This window comes from Equus asinus, chromosome 4 (genome assembly GCF_041296235.1).
Source record: "Equus asinus isolate D_3611 breed Donkey chromosome 4, EquAss-T2T_v2, whole genome shotgun sequence".
NCBI lineage: Eukaryota > Metazoa > Chordata > Mammalia > Perissodactyla > Equidae > Equus > Equus asinus.
This window is the reverse complement of record NC_091793.1, coordinates 140,746,568-140,763,621: the sequence shown is the minus strand read 5'-3', so window position 1 is coordinate 140,763,621 and position 17,054 is coordinate 140,746,568. Positions and strand designations below refer to the sequence as shown.

The following is a 17,054-nucleotide window of genomic DNA, read 5'->3' as shown; positions in this document are numbered from 1 at the left end:
ATTCAGTCTACAGGTCGTAGTCTGCCAATTCCTGGAATAAAATAACGGTTAGGCATATAGATTTTTGAAGCAGACAGAGCAGGGTTTAAAGCCTGGCCCCTTACAGGCAGTGTGACCATGGGCAAGTCACCACTGGGACTTCACGTGAGTCAGATGGAGACGTGAGTGGGACTCCCCCGGGACACTGAGAGGAGCCCCAGAGGGCAGTGTCCAGGATGCAGCCCTGATGCAGCCTGCTCAGTAACTGGCCCTGAGGCGGCCACTGTTTGATTCCAACTCAACTTCTACAGACGCATTTCTCCCTATACAATGTGGGGAATTCACAGCGTGTGCCTCTGAAAGAGCATGACTGTGAGGGCATCTGGGCTTCTGTCTGGGCTCTGCCACTAAGACTGAGAACAAGGGACACTCACACTGTGCACTCGCCATGGCCCAGGCACTGTTCCAAGGACCAGGACGGTGTTCCCTCACTTAATCCCAATGGTGACTGAAGGACAGCAGGAGCTTCTGCTGCGAGTCAGATGTGCGGCCCAAAGCCAGGCTGCATTTCCTCTTCTGCCAAAGGGAGGGCTGGAGCAGGAGAGTCCTCAGGTGCCTTCCTGCGCCGACATACAGTAGGTTCTCTTGTTTGGAAAACTTGACACTACTTCTTTAACAGAAGAATGGGAGGACGCAAGGATTTTGCATCATTTTGAAAGCTGCACCTGACGCAGCTCTCAAGTGGCCCGGTGAGGAAAGCTGGAAGAGGCGCGGAGCCAGTCCTCTGAGCAGGAGACCCGTGGGCGTGCAAGGTTTCCTGCAGGAGCTGAAGGCCGACATTTACAACACAAAAAAAGCAGATGCTTGTACCCTGGACAGGTTTTCCTACTGAAATTACTAACTGAATGTGTATTTACTGATGCTTCTACATCTGAAACTAAATTATGGTACATCCACTCATTCCCTTTTAAAAATCTAAGTAATAGTCAAAGTAATGACAATTCTTAACTCTATATACTCGGGAATACCCAACCGAGGGCAGCAACTTCTTTCCTTTGTAGCTGGTGAAGTCAGCTACCAGCTCTGTGCACGTACTTCCACAGGCCTGCTGAGGGTACCGTTTCTCCGAGGGTGCTTCCTCGACACCGAGAGGCAGAGCGGTTTCACTAACTGCCTTCTAATTACCTCTCTCTACAGGTAATGCACTATTTTCAAAGTTCTCAACCACACAATCCCTGGAACATGTCCAAGAGCTGAAAACAAAGTCACCATCGACCACTGCTTTTGCTTGTAATTATAAGGGCAGGTAATGGCATTCTAATCATTAATTGCCTAATCTGATAAAGGTCACTTTATCCTATTTCTCCCTTTTCAAGGGTCTTTGTCCCCTCCCCAGGGACATACCGGTTTCTAATAACTCCTGCACTTGAGAATCTTAAAAAAGAAAAATAGCTACTTTGCTAGGGGACACAGAGATGGAATAAATAACACCATTTGTGCCACTGCACTTTCCCACCGCCTATAAACAGCACACATCGCCATTCGCTCCATCCTTTCCTCCTGGCTGACCACAGCAATCTCTCCCGTAGAACTGTTTCTTTCCCTTATCGCAGCATCCCCAGCACCTGGCGTGATGCCCGGCGCATAGCAGACCCTTGATCACCATGTGCTGAGGGAGCAAACATCCACCACCATCTACTGTGTGCCGAGCCCACATCACGTGCTGTGAAGCCGGGCTGAGGAATGAAACTCTCTGGAGCTAAGCAAACCAGCACGAATGTGCGAGATTCGTCATCTCATCCCAAAATATTATTTATAATCTCCCTGAAAGTGAATTAACACCAACTGAAATGTAATCTAATTAATTACAAAAGTCTTGAAGTAATATTGAAATGAGAGACTTTTCGGTGATGGACAAGTAACATTGGAGAGGAGGAAGTGAATAGTGACTAGTGCAGGGTGGGCCCCCAGTCCACCCAGCAGAGAGGAAACAGGCAACCTCTCTCTGTGCCTGAGGACAAGCTATCTGACAGTCTCTGCCTGCAGATGCTCTCCGCGGCCTCTCCTCCACCTCTGATCTCGGTAGAATTTCCTGCTGGAAACAGAATGTTCCGGCATGCTAATATGGATCCATTTAGCAACTGTGCTTCCAAGCATAAATCGTCATTTTACTTTGTTGATTAGCCAATTGGGTGTTTGGTTCTGAGTTGTCTAAAAACTTGCAGGAATTGATAAAAGCAAGTTTCTGAATATCCTGAGTTCTGAAATAAACATCCTTTTCCAATCATTTAAGCTACAGAAGAGCTGGACGCCATCACTGCTACAGCGCTTCTCATGCAGGCTATCTGGTGAAAGAGGGGTGGCCTTTGGAAGCAAAGAGATAAACACATGATGGAAGTTCAAAACAAGGTGGAAGAGAGTGGAAGAACTGGAACAAGGAAATTCTCTGGAACCCACTCACTCTCCACCTTCAGGGTGAAGCTGCACTGTGGAGGTGGTAAAAAGAACCTACCTGTAGAGTCAGACTTCATGTGATTTTACTCAAAATGGGAAGGACAAGGGCAAGTACCTTGAAGATGCCGAACCCTAAGAGCAGGAAAGTGTAAGACTCCTAAAACATGGCAGATGAGCCAAGAAGCAGATCAATGAAGGGAACTGTGGAAGAAATAATGCTGTGTAGCCACCAAATCCCATTTCATTTCCCCTTCCTGGCATAGCAACACTACATTTCGCAGCTTCCCCAGCAGTCGGACTGGGGCCACAAGACTGAATTATGGTTCATGAGATACAGGGGGAAGATGTCGACCCCTCCAGTGTGACCAGTAAAATCTATGCATGATGATCCAAGCTCTGTCTTCCTGCCAGCCCTGGAAGCCACATGCCCCAGATGGCATAGCTACAAGACACATACAGCCTAGGTTCCCACATCATGAGTATTTTTTTTTAAAGATTGGCACTTGAGCTAACAACTGTTGCCAATCTTCATTTTTTTTTTCCTTCTTCCCCCGAAAGCCCCCCAATACATAGTGGTACATTCTAGTTGCGAGTGCCTCTGCTTGTGCTACATGGGACACCGCCTCAGCATGGCCTGATGAACAGTCCACGCCCAGGATCCGAACCAGCGAAACCCCGGGCCAACAAAGCAGAGCACACGAACCCAACCACTTGGCCACAGGGCCAGCCCTCGTACATCATGATTTGGAGAAGGGCTTCCTCAGAGAGCCACTCAACTTGTATTAGACCATAATGTGGGTATGAGAGAAAACGTTATAGCGTTAAGTCTCAGATTTCATCTTTATTACTGAAACACGGTCTAAACTATCCTAATTCCAGGATTTATCACCAAGAAATGTTTTAGAAACTTATGCTTAAAAAATTTCAGCATCATCAGCAAACATGCAAAGAGAGCTGCTATAAGATCTAGGCACTGGACATTCACACAGAGAGGTCTGCCTTGGGGAGGCTTTGCCTATATAAATATATATATTTGTCGGAGTCCTCAAGTTTGAGATTTATGTGTCTAATGAAAGCAGCCAGGTGGTCAAAACACCCAAACATTTACATCTTCCATCACAGGCAGGCTCATTATGGAGAAGCCAAGGATCCCAGTAACTGGAAAAGTTACTTACCAAGAAAATCCTGGTGCCTATAAAACCTATTAACGAAGAACGATGAATGACTTCTAGTTCTTTGGAAAATAACTGGAATCCCCTACTTTAAAGAAAGAACCATATGCTTTCTTTTGGGTAACTCTGTCATGAAAGGCTGTCAGGGTAAAGGGTAATCAAGCAAACTAAATTGTTCAGAACGAGCCAACACAGATAGCAGGGCCTGGGGCTACAAGGAGACTACTAAGAAAGACAAACACTACAGCACCAGGAAACCATTTGTTCAACATGAGTTAAAAATCATTTACTTCTTTGTAAAAAAAAAAAAAAAGTCAAACTACCAGTCTCCAGGAGTCCCTTTCAGTTCTGAAATCTACACTTCCTGAAATTCACGTGTTGAGCCCTTAGTCTTCTCTCTTATCAGGAAATTGAGTGGGTTGCTGACAGCAGAGCAAAGCCTTCTGAAGGGCCCTGGAGGCCAACAGGGCACTCCACCAGCAGAGCTAGGCAGAAGTCTCGATGGACAGGAGCAAGCACCAAGGCTTAACAACCAAGTGGCCACATAATTTATCATCTAAGTCAAGCCATTTCTGGGAGAGAAAAGAGGTATATTAATAATTATGCCAGGACAACAGACACAAGCCAGCAAGGACTGTCCTGGGAAAACTGGGACATATGGTTTACCCCACCCAAAGGTCCAATTTAAGGCACACACATCAAGTGCTACATGGAAGGTCAGGCTGGTCTATGAGATGAAAAATACTCCAAAGCAGAGATGCTACTAGGCAATCAGCCTGTGAGTATGTCTCCTTCTCCAGCTGCTTTTGGGTTCTGCGATTACGTCGTACATGGCCACTGTTTTAGCACAACCTTAAGGTGGTGTCTTAGGTTCTCCCTCTCGGCGCATAACGTCAGGAGGTGGATCTCGGGAGAGGAGTCAGTCCAAGATGTGGAAGCTGGGAAGCTATGAGTCCACCTTCACTGTGATACTACACTGGGCTTGTCAGGTCTTGACCAGCCATGTCCCTTGCCACACAATGTCTTTGTTCTTAAGGAAACAGTAGCACAAATATCCTAATTCAATAATCAGTGGTGAAACATGTAAGTTACTTCCATATGTGTTCAAACTGGGACTGGAACGGAAGTCAACATTTACGTGAACAAAGAGTAAAACTTAAATCACATCTAGAAAAAAAAGGAGTGCCACTAACGTCCATTTTCATAATGTAAATTCACTCATCTGATTACCCTCTGCTTCCAGTGCGTCACTTCTTAGTACCGAGAACCCTGATCATCCCAAAGGGCCCGTGACAGACTCACCCAGGAAGTCTCCTGCCATCCTTCCCACAGGGTCTCACATTTGTTCACTCAATGACAACACATGCTGGTCAACACGGAGGTTCTCAGCTCAGCGGCTTCAAGCATAACACCACGCCCACTCCCTCTTTACACAAGAAGCTCCACTTTTTTCCTTTTATACATAAAACTATTTTTAATTCATTAAATAATTACTATAAGTTGTAACGAAGAGACACACAGAATGTGAACTCGGTACACTCATACAAGCATGAGCTTGTAACCTTACAATTATCCTTCGTCCTTATATTGCTTTCCATTTGAAAACAACAGACTTAAAAAAGTAAAATGACTTCAATCATCACTTTTCTTAAGTTTTAAGAAAAACTTAGACTCATCCCACCTAAAATAATTTTTATACCAAAAGTTGTTTCAGCTAGAAAATATATACTCCTTTGAGTATAAACAATACAATAAGACTTTTAAGCTGTGTTAAAAGATTGTAGACGTGGAGAGGTTGGAATTTAACAGTGTAGAAATGATACGTTAAGTGGGTGAAAGTAATTACAGGTTGAAGTGAGGCTTTGTGTTAACTCAAACAAAGATGACATGCCAGCCCCGGCTGGGGACGTGGGCACAGCTCATGCGAACAGAGCCGCAGGTGGAGAACAACCTGGCACAAGCAGGATGCAGGGGCAGCAGCTTCTTTGAGGGTCACAGTGGAATTCAACGAGTTCCTAAACCACACGAGAGGTTGCAGCAGAAATTTTAATGTGGAGGCACCCCTGCGTCTCACAGGTGATGGCCCCATGCACCATATTACCGTTAAGAACAGCTTAGTATAACGAAAATGGGAAACACAGGCAAGGCTGCAAGTTGATGGGCAGGGAAGCAGAGAAAGGAGGAGTTAGGAGAGAAACAAGGGATGAACAGCTGGTGGCGTAAACGCTGAGGACCCCACCCAGCCGGCCTGACAGCCAGGAAGAGAAGCCAGTTAAGAGTTCCCTTGTCAGGAGGTGGCATCAAGAGAGACATCTTTAATTAAGTAAAAATGAAAGATGTTTAACTTCTCCTCCCCAACTTTGAAGCCAGACCCTATGAAGTGGCTAACACACTCTCGCGTGGCTGCCCATATCTGCACGGATACCAGTAATTTTGAGATTCCTCTCTGATGGAATCCTGGTCACTCTCACATATGTGGTCTTACCCCCATATGTCAGATAACAAAAAAACTTAAATACAGGGACAACTGAATCCAAATAAAGACAGCATACCTTCTAAACACAGTTACACACGACTAAAACACTCTGACGCACAAATTTAAAGCTAATGATGAATATTATAGTGTGTTAAATATTGCTCATCCGGGCTCTTTTCTGACAGGCCCAATCTGTATTCGTACAACGATTAAACCAGGCATCCACATGGTGAAAGTGTAGAGCATGGCTTTGGATCTGTTGTCAGCCTCGCCTTCAGGAACCTCGTCCGGAAGAAACAGTTCCCTCCAAGTCCAGCTCCAGCCACATCCTAGGACAAGAGCTCCCTACTTCCTTCATTTTTCAGTCCGCACAGAAAAACTGCACATTTGTTGATACAGTGCTCCATTCTTTCCAGGTATGCACAAAACAGTCAAAAGAATGAAAAAGCAGCCAAGGGAAAAACTATCAGAAATAATGAGTTAAGTCAGGTAGCCAATTATAAGATAAACATGCAAAACTAAAACACGTTTCTGTGTCCACCAGCAAAAGCAACCTAGAAATAATCTAGGGGAAAAGTTTTTACCAACGATGACAAAACAGCAACAAATTTTATACATGTATTATGCAGGGGACACACACACACTCCACAGCTTCAATGTAATTCCAAACAAAATCTCAGCAAGGCTTCTTAGCTTGACAAAATTACTCTAAAGGTCATCCTAAAGAGTATATGTTTGTGACCATCCAAACACTTTTTTAAAAGTCAGGAGTAACAACAGGACCTTATACGACTACTCAGTGACCAAGACGCAGAGCAGTGACCTGAGCAGACAGATGGCCCAAAGCACAGACAGACAGTCCAGAAAGAGACCCAGGGTCATGTCAAAAACTTCACACGTGAACATAATGGCATTTTAAATTGGTAAAGAAGAGAAAAAAGAATAAATACATTTGAGGCAAGTGACTAAACATTTTGGGAAAGTTAGATGCCTCCATCATAACTTACACCAAACTAGTAACATATGCACTAAGGACAAGTATGTTTTAAAATAAAGCCACAAATTTACTGCAAAAATACAGGAATGTTAGGAAGGAGAGGGCTTTTTTAGCATGATATTAAACCCAGAAATTATAAAGAACAATAGGCAAGACTATAAAAAACTTTAAACTTCCATGAGTTAAAAAATACCACAAACAAAATTTCAAGGAGAACTGAAAAAAGGCCTTTGCAAACACATGAGAAATGAGGGGTTGTTGTCCTCAACATAAGGAACCAAAACCGAAACCAAGGAAAAACAGATAAACCACTCAACAGAAAGCGGGCAGAGGACAGTGGCAGGAGATTCACAAAAGACAACGTACAAAGTGCAGTTTATGGAAAACGGGAACAAGAAACACCAATGGTGATCGATTGTACACAAATGTGCACCTGTAATGGTAATAAAAGACCTGTAAATTAAAATAACCATAAGAGACCATTTCTTCCCATCAGTTTAGAAAATAAAAATGACAGCAGCCAGAGCTGGCAGGAGCGCAGGAAAGCCAGCGCTCCACACATTACTGCTGGAACCTGGATTCAACTGGCTTTCTAGGGGCAACTTGGAAAAGCCATCAAAAGTCCTAAAGGCATGTCCACCCTTTAAATCCTTACATTCTTATAATCTTATAAGTGCTACTCTGAAAGGTTTTGTTGGCACAAGTAGTCAATAATCATTCTATAGTGGAGTTTTCCTGGGGCCAAACTGAGGACTACAGCCCGGGAGGGCAAAGTGCTCTGAAGAAGAGAGGTTTTCAGCACAGCTATGTACCGTTTCCAAACACAGGGACACACAGGGCATGTTCCTTCAAGAGTTCAAGGAGATATTCTGATCCAGATCAGCACGCACACAGCGAGTCACTGCAGCCTGGGTGCTGCGGGAAAGAGGCATCCAGGCTTTAAAGTGTGCTGGTGTCAAGGGACGGGAGGCATGAATTTTTAATCTTCAAAGAGTACGTTCTTCACTCTAGGGCAATCATCAAAGCAGATGTGCCGTGTATGTCTGACAGGCCGTAAGTCACCGCTCTGGTTAAAATAAAACTCAGGCCGAATCAGGTTCAAACCAGAATGGCTTCCTTGTATACTTGAAAATGTAAAAATGTTCTTCTATCAGTTTCCTGAGGTGCTAACTAGACAAGAGCAAACACACACACACACACACAGCTATCCTCTGCAGATGCAGATTTAGAAGAGCTCTTACAGACACTTGGAAAGATGCTCACGATATTGTTCAATGAAAAATGCAAATAACAGGATATTATGTTCGGTAACTTTAATTATGTTTATATTCACATACAGAAAAAACTCTGCAAAGATACACACCCAAATATGCCAGTGGGCTGTTGCTTCCTGTAGAACTTTCAACGGGTTTTTTTTTTTTCTTTCTTTGGCGTACTCATAATTCCTAAAGTTTTACAATGAATATATATTACCTTTTAAAAGAAGCAGCCACAATACAAGGTATATTTTTCTTCGTCTTCTTCTTCTTTTTGAGGAAGATTAGCCCTCAGCTAACATCCACCAACAATTCTCCTCCTTTTTTTTTTTGGCTGAGGAAGACTGGCCATGAGCTTATGTCTGCCCATCTTCCTCTATTTTGTATGTGGGACGCCTGCCACAGCATGGCTTGATGAGCAGTGTAGGTCTGCACCTGGGATCTGAACTGGCGAACCCCAGGCAGCAGAAGCAGAGCATGCGAACTTAACCACTGTGCCACCAGGCTGGCTCCCAAGCTATATTTTTTAAAGTAAGAGAAACACAGCTCCTTTAGGAAGGGAATTAATGAATGAGTAATTGCAGGCCCACGAAAGGAAAAAACCACAGACAATTACGATACCACCAACAACCACACGGGGAGCAGCAGCCGGGCTGGCTGCCTGTCCCCTCAAATCAATGCCACCAGCAGTCCGTGAACACCTGGAGACTGTCCATGCTGGAGCAGGCGGGTGAGGACAGAAGGAGAAACAAGCGCGGGATTATAATCTCACAGCTAAAATAAGACAAGACAGCGTGTGCCCCCAGACCACAAATAACAAAGCATCAAGCTGCCCCCAGAGGGGAAATTAACTCCAACTAAGATGATCAGGAGCTTTTCAACAAGAAGGTAAGCCAGGGAGGCTCACAGAAAATAGGGAGGGAAACAGAGGCAAGAAGGAGCAGGTCGCACAGACAGGGGCCAGGGTGTGCAGGCCGGGAGGGAAGCAGGGAGCAGCTAGAAGTCTAGCCAGCCGGGATATCGGTCGTAAGTGGCAATGGTGGTGAACAGGCAGGCTGGGGACCGGACAGTAGGCAGCTCCAAGCAAGGAGTCAGAACGTTGAGAGCAAACGGCACCCTAGGACCAGGAGCTCAGAACTGGGGAGGCCGAAAGCGGCTCTCCTCTCGGTAAGAGCTGAGACCAAGCACACATCTGTGTCCTCAGAAACTGCAAAGACCTCAGGGCCTGGGAAGGGCTGAACACACAGGAGGCACTTTTACTGGGTCAATTAGAGCCATCTGCAAAGTAATTAACGTCAGCAGCAGGAGAGACCGGCAGAGACACGAAGAAAAGGCCTTTCCACATACGAAAACCTGTGGCTTTGACTTTCCTTCACTCATTCAATTAATGGCTGAGGACTGGCGAGAGAAAAAAATAACAAGCAGACGAGGATGAGCTAAAGAGAGGATTAACAAAGATTAATTTTTACTTAAATCTTTCTGTTTTTTAAGATATTTTTACTGTAAATTACAGATATTTGTCCTAAAATCTGCTATGCAAATACTAGTGTGAACTTTGCGATTTTATGCCGTTTTAGTAAAGATTAAGATTTTTGCAAGTCAGCCACAATTGTCTTTTGTGTGTCTCTTCTCTCTTTTCACCCTTCCTAGGAGGAGTCCTACCCTTTCTCTCTCCCGTGCAGCCACACCCGGAGCCTGCATGGTACCTGCTGGCTGAACTGAGACCCCAAGGGCCCCGCAGAGCAAGGTCCACGAGACAGACTGAGGACAAGTCCGCGCAGCCCTCCAAGGGGAAGGGCACTTGAAGGTGTCACCTAGATTTCTCTGTACCAAGCAGAAAACCGCATTCTGTGCAGAAGTGGCGTCCTTCATGCATGTGGCACAGGGACGTTTAGAGATGATAACCAGGGTCCTTCCTCAGTATGAGATAAGACGAAGAAATTATCACAATGTAGTAATTAGAAACACACTTCCGCAGTAACGTCAGACCAATACCACAGGTAACGCCACACAGCAAAGAGGAGGAGGAGGGGGATGAAGGAAAAGGAGAAATTTAATGGTTTCTCCAAGCAACTACAAAACTACTGTCATACACAATAGCACCTATTTTTTAAATTACCACTTAGGAAAATGGTCTTCAAACTTACCACACCTTCTGAGAACATTTCAAGGCATCAGAAAAATTATTCCCTGGGCCTTTGATTGCTAAAAAAAGAGTCATGATTTGCTTAAAGACCAACTAATTTCTCTAACCAAAGAGAATTTTCCATTCTTCCAAATTACACACCATTTCACAATAATTCAAGATAAAGGATCTCTAAAAATTACAGAATTTATTGGAAAAACTACTGTTCATTTGTAGCTTCTTTGGAAAGGGGATTTCCTCCAACGGCGTGGACTGGCAGACCCAGTGAGGATCACTCAGTGCTAACGGGGCCTTCCTCACTCCGCTCACTGTTCCATCGGCAGTCACAGAAGAACGCCTGATCTCAACAGGCCCCCAGAGCTAGCTGCTGGTTGGATTAACGAGCGAAGGGGTGAACAGGAATCAGGAGCTCCAGTTCCCAGCCTGACTGACTCTGACGGTCTCTGAGATCGCACAGAAGTGCCTAACATTGTGCAACAAGTTTTCTCCCTTACAAAACCCAAGAAGGGTGGATTACAGGATCTCTAAGGAAACTTCCAAGTCTAAAACTGAACGCGTGACTGCCATAGTCTCCTACCCCACAACCCCACCTACGCTAAGCTGGAACTTGGGACTGTTAATGCACACACCTCATCTATTTGGTACCCGCTTTGTCACTAACCAACAGTCGGTCGACTGGGGTGACTTCAGGCCAACTTTTCCAGTATGGTGCAAAGAGAGCAGTTCCATTTGTGTTCCAGGTACACTGTAAAGAGCTCCTTCATAATTTTTTTCTAATTCTGCCTATTTCTATGTACCTCACCCAAAAAAGAACACGTCAATGTCCAAGATTTAAAGTGATAAACTCTAGAATTTACAGCTTGGCTTAATAATGGACAAAACACTGTTACATAGAAACTAATCAGAGAGCTAGTGAGCAAGACCAGCTAAAGCTACATTTGTGGTACCACCAACCTTTTCAAGTGGTGTGTTGAAAATGAGACAACTCGATTAGAAAACTATTATTTGATTGTAACTAGAAATGTCAAAAACTTAAAGCCATACTGATATGCTTTATCATAAAGATACTGAAAACCAAGGATAATGGAAAAATAAGAAGACATCCTGCTTAAGTAGCTTATGGTAAGCAGATTTGATGTCACTTTGAAAGGCACGTATAAAACAGTGAGCACACGTGAGTACATAATTTAATCTAGTCCACTCTATACAGTGTGGACATTTTGCATGATATTAAAACGGAATTTTTATCTTTTAAAAGCTGTACAGATCATTAACTATTTACACTTGATTCTCTAACTATATGTCTTAAAATTCATTTTAAATAATTTATAAGCAGACACCTTCCTTCTATTTTAATGCACATAATGTGCCAGTAATAAAATCAAACCAGTGGTGGTACAAAGAAGCAGAACAAAAGGCCTACAAATCAGAGTTTTAAGACAATTTCTACAAATGGGCTTTTCCTCCAGCCAGACAATTTTCATTAAATTGTCTTAAAATTTTAAGTTCATGCAGACAATCTTACCCACATTCACAATTAAAGTGCCTCTCAATGTTTGGCTCAAAATCAAAAGCCTTTATAAGATTCTAGAAGCAGCCAGATCCCAGAGAGACTGACACAGAAAAGAGGAGAAACTACTCTATTTAGGTCCTTTCAGAGAAACTATTTTTAGTTTACTTTTAAAACCAGACATTTTTAGAACCCTGGTGGAAATTCTAACAATTGACTATGTGATCCACAGTGGCAAATCCACCAAGAATCAATGGTAAGTTCCAGGACCGTAAGTAGTTGGGGTTGGAGATGACAGGGAAGGAGAAAGATCTTACGTGAACTGATTCATATCTAAGAAAGTCAAACCAAGGCTGGTAACTCACTAGAGTGAGGGGTAGAAAATGGAGTGCACTACACTCAGAGAAAAATTCAGAAGCTGATTGTTTAGTAGAGTCAAAACGCTGGGCCAAGAGAATACTCAGGAGCTGAAATGCATATAGAGTCTAGAGATCACCCCAGCATGCAAACACCAGATAAGTAATGAGATTCTCAAAACACCATCCCACAGAAATGGCAGGCACCATGCTGCATCCACCATTCTTGGTATTGTCACCTACACAAGGAAGCATTCTAATAAAGCTCTGTTGACGAGCCCACAAGCCAGGAAGCTCAGAAGAGACAAAAGACAAGACAAGACAGTACATCACACTCCAGGCTGAGGAACCCACAGGAACTGAGGGTCCTACAAACAGAGCTCAGCCCCAAGAAGCAAGGTGGGGCCTGAGGCCATACACGGCAGAAGCAGCAAGAAAACTGGGGCTCAGGTTACACTCTGTCTCTATCTTCCATAGCTAAGTATCTGTGACGTCCAAAGGGAGTCCCAGGCAGTCGGCCCATGACGAGTGGGAATGTGTGGCAGAAAGAAGAATGAAGGATGAGAGCAGATGTGATAGATTGCTCAAAGGGCAGTCCTTTTGACTATTTCAACACATACCCAGAGCTTTATGAAAGGGGTGTGTGTGTGTGTGTGTGATTTCTTAATGAGCTATCTATAACAAACAACAAGACATGGAAATGCTACTAGTATATATCCTCAAGGACCAGGAGTGAATGAGCTAAAGAGAAGTTGTGTGCTCTCAAAATCATAGACCAAGATAGAAAATTTCTCACTGTTCTTTATAGCATCAGACAAACGTATGCTGAGTGGCAGTCCATGGAATGTTTTCATTATATATATTTGAATCTTTCCTTTTACTCTAAGTCTAACTTCAGTGAGACAGCATCAATAGCTGAACCCTTTCAAGAGTGTTAATCATTCTTACAATCCCAAACAAATTTTTCCTTTATAGAATGCAAGGAATAAACACGCATCCACATTTTCTTTATTTTATTCTGAAAATTCTATCGTTATTATTTGTTATTACTATTTTGCTTTTTGGGGGAGGAGGGAATTCCATATCTCCTACACCACAGGCTTTAGGATGAGCGGTTACCTGGGTGGGGGATGGGGTGGAGGAAATGTGTGTGGAGGGACACAGAGAGCTTCCAGGACACCAGTGATGTTCCATGTCTCAATCTGGATGGTGGGTACATATGAATGTCCGTTTTATTATTCTTCATGAAACTGTAGAAATATATTTCCACTCCTTTATGTGTATATTTCATAATTTTAATAAATTAGAGGAAAAGAAATACAAAATACCTGTAAGCAAAAGAAACAGAAGAGCCTAGTCCAACTCTGACATTAACAACTTCGAGTATGAGATAAACTGAGCCAGAAATGGACCAAGGAAAAGGCATCTGGAATTAGAAAGCTGTCACTACCTAGACAAGAGGGAAAGAGTCTACAGGCCACGTGGGTGGTGAGGAGCACAGAGAACAAAAGGCAACCAGCTCCTCCTCCAAAAATAGCAGCGGATCAGGCCATTTTTAGACTGCAGCGTTCATGTGGAGTCCATTTCTATTAAAAGAGTAAAACTTAGACAGGAAAGAAGTTCTTGGAGGACACCAAAATGTGGAAAAAAGTTCAGAAATATAACAAAATGTCACAGCCCCGACAGGACATGACTATGTATGACTTTATTGTCAAATATCTAACTCTCAAACCAGAGAGCTGAAGGGACAGGAGATTTATGGGGTGAGAAACCAAAACCCCCCAGTGCTGAGTCTCTGTGGAACCACATAAGCAGAGTGGAGGATGTGTGTGGTGCGAGGTGAAGGGAACTGCAGAGAGCACTGCCACCAAGAACCGCCTTCAGAACAAAACGGCAAGTGACACCGTCCATACCCTTCATTGTTTAGTATCTACAAACTTAAATTTGATTTTTTTTTAAATCCTTGTTTCCAATCACCAAAACTGCCATGGCTGGAAAATATCAGACTCAGTCGTTTTGATAACTGTTTACAAACACATTTATGAATTCATGATGCCAAGCAATGTCTCCCCTTTCTCACTCTCCCATTCTCCCATTATTTAAAAGATGTATTTGTGCACAGGGAGCTGGAATTCACGGATGATAAGGCCAACTGGGGTCTAAGGACCAGCAAGCCTGGGCCACAACTACACTAAGTGTGCTTATGTTACACAACATAAGCCACCTCCAGACCTTTCCTGCTCAACAAGATAAAATCTTTTCCAGAGTTTCTATTTTTTCATCAAAGACAATGTATTACAGTGTTAGATATTTAGAACCTACAACAATTCTGAAAAAGGCTATTCTAATTCTGTTTTCACATGCATGCTCAGAGGGTCAAATCAGTATTATAAATTGCTCTATTTTTATCCACAATTTTTAAAATTCTGAGGCCATGTAATGGCACTGTACAGCCTTTTTGGATGACTAACAATATCTAAAACCAGAAGATATTTTTGAGATGACTAGTACTTTAAATGCTCACACTAAATGGCGATCCAGAATCAGAAGGATGAGTGAAGTAACAGCATCATGAGGCCTTTTCCCTTTATTCTGTGCCTCATGCCCAAACATTCCTATAATTCTTAACCAGAAAAAGAATTCTAGTTTGCTTATCCTTTAAGAGGATATTAAAGAGCTTACTTAAAAAATTGAAAGATAATTCTAATTTTTTATCCCATAACCTCAGATAACAAGCACATGGGTATCAGTTCTCTTGAGCTCTTTTATCTGGATTCTGGGAATTGCAGCATTTTCTAGAGTTGCCTAAATTTCACCACAGGTGTCACTGAAACAAAGAGCTAAACACCCTGAATCCCAGTGATCTCACTGAGTGCTGGACAACTCAGCGCCACTTCCTAGTCAGCAGACCTCATGGTTTCCAGGTCATCCATCTATGAACCCAAGCCTACTGCCGCCATGACATACCTAAGAGAAATGCATGATGGTCAAATCTTCCCAAAGACTGAAAATGTTCCCTCCCTCATTGATTCTTTCCACATGCATATTCCTTACACAGATTATATGATAAACTCCTCATAAACAACAACAGAAGAATAAAAAATGGAGGGACAAAAAATGACTATATTTGCCTCTAAAGAGAAATGGTCCTAATTTCAAGCTACTAAAAACTACGACACCAGGTACTGGGAAATCGGAGCCAACACTTATCTCCCCAGAATTTGACCAGGTCAGAGGACCTTTTGGCAGTGCCGTGCAGGGATGAAGGAGGAGGGTGAATGCAAACCCTGCTCCAGGAGGCTCTCCAGGAGCCCACGGACCCCTCACGCTCCCAGGGAGAGATGTGCCTCTCCTTGGGAGAGCACAGACCAACGGAAGAGTCATCAAAGCAAGAAACCGTTCCAAAGCAGCCCTGGCCTTGGCTCACTCCTTTCTCCCTGTCGCCACTCCCTCTTCGCCCCGCATTACCCTTCAGCAAACAGCTACCCCACGCACGGAATCCTCACAATGGAAAAGAACAGACCGGGCATGAGGGCGTAGATCCTGAGGAGGAAACAGAAGAAGGAAGGACCAAGACCTGGGAGAGGAAGTGTACACGTCAGGAGGAACCAGGAAACGTTCAGACAAATATCCTCCATGACCTCAAAGAAATTATAGAAATGACCCCCGTTTAAAGGAGCTCAAAGAAACATCATAAAAGAATAGAATACGATGAAAAGGAAGCTGGCAAAGCATTACCAATTGAACTCTCTCCCCAACCGGGGAGAGACCCGAGGAAGGGGCTCTTGCCCCTCCTCTTGGGGTTCTTCCTGTGTTCGATGTCGCAACTGTGAAGCAAGACAGAAGCTGAGTGTTCAATAGCACAAGCTTTATTCAATGGCCAAAGGATGGAGAAGTGGGAACCGAGCTGACAATCAACTTCTCAGCTCCTGGAGCGACTTAGCAGCTGTTATTAAGGGTTTAGGTAAGGAAGGGGAGGAATATTCATAGTTATCTGGGGAAACGGGCAGGCTTTTCTGGGGAACAAGGGTGCCACCCCTTTTCTTTCTTTATGTGGTTATTTCCCACCATTGCCATGGCAGTTGTAAATGGTCATGGCGCTGGTGGGTGTGTTCTGTAGCATAGTGATGTATTACAATGAGCGTATAATGAGCTGCAGGGTCTATGTCAGGTCAAGTCAGACTGCCATGTCGCTTTTAACAGGTCTTAATTGGTTTCGACTATGGTTTAAACTGGTTTCAACTATCTGTCTCAGCAATCTCCTCCTACCTCTCATAGTTTCCTGTAAGTTAAAGAGACTGTGTCAGGCCTGTTCGGAGCAAGGCTGGAGTTAATGTCTTATGGGGTCAATAGGCCAGGTAAAAAATGCTCAGGAGAAAAAAATGAAATAAAAAATTATTACAAAGATGCAAATCAAATCAGAAAGAGAAAAAGAAGAAACAATGAAAACACAGCCATGAATCAATAATAAAATGATACAGAGATGATGGATATAGAAGATGGCATATACACATTGTGGACGTTTCTGAAGAAGAGAATAAAACAAACGGAAGCAAAAAAAAATAGGCAAAAACATAGCAGAACATAAATTTCCTAAAATCAAAGAAAGACTTGAATTTGTAGCTCAAAAAGACAATGTTCCTGGAAAACTTTATTATTATTATTTTTTGTATATATGTGTTACGTATTTTGGGGCAGGTAGGGGGTG

At 43.4% G+C, this 17,054-nt stretch overlaps 1 protein-coding gene across 10 annotated transcripts in view; it reads right to left on the bottom strand.

The window, feature by feature from the left end:
• The window catches only part of ADAM23 (ADAM metallopeptidase domain 23), a 158,073-nt gene that overhangs the window by 83,707 nt on the left and 57,312 nt on the right, over positions 1–17,054 (bottom strand). The gene's annotated exons all lie outside the window — the stretch shown is intronic.